This window comes from Otolemur garnettii, unplaced genomic scaffold (assembly GCF_000181295.1).
Source record: "Otolemur garnettii isolate 467f Iridium unplaced genomic scaffold, OtoGar3 scaffold00092, whole genome shotgun sequence".
NCBI lineage: Eukaryota > Metazoa > Chordata > Mammalia > Primates > Galagidae > Otolemur > Otolemur garnettii.
This window is the reverse complement of record NW_003852487.1, coordinates 7,848,913-7,849,546: the sequence shown is the minus strand read 5'-3', so window position 1 is coordinate 7,849,546 and position 634 is coordinate 7,848,913.

Here is a 634-nt window from a genome sequence, read left to right as displayed (position 1 = left end):
GCTATTCTTGCTTGGGGGTAGGTCGTATCTCAGGGTGGTTTTGATTTGCATTTCTCTATACTCACTAGCATTTTTTATGGGCTTTTTAAGTGGTCTGACCTGTGTAACTGATAAAGCCAGCCACAACCTTTGTGAGTCCTGCCTTTGACCGTCAACACTATGTGGATAACTTCTAATAGTTCCCAGGGAGGAAATTTAAGAGATTCATAAGCAGAAGACAGGGAAGAGAAATTCTTGACGTTGCCTGATTACCATAGATCCTTTTGGGGGTTTAACCTATGTGGATAAATGCTTAATTTCAAGATCTTATACAAATCAAGAATCAATCTCCTATCAGAGCCAAATTTGGGCCATTTGTTACCTCACTGCTGCTGGAACCCTGAAGACTAAAGTTGGGTCAAAAGCAAGCAGCCCCCTTGCACCTCAGTTACCTCAGAGGAGGGTGGTGGGAGTAGGTGAGGACTGGAGAGCTCGTCTTTGCCTTGGTATACAATTTCCCTGTGCTGGGGGAACTTTTAATAAGAAATTTTTTTTAAAAAATAAGGATTTATGTAAAGACCAGCCTTAAGTAGACAGGCATGCTTTATTTATTTTCTTAAATTGAAGATTAATATAAGGGTACATAGGATTAGGT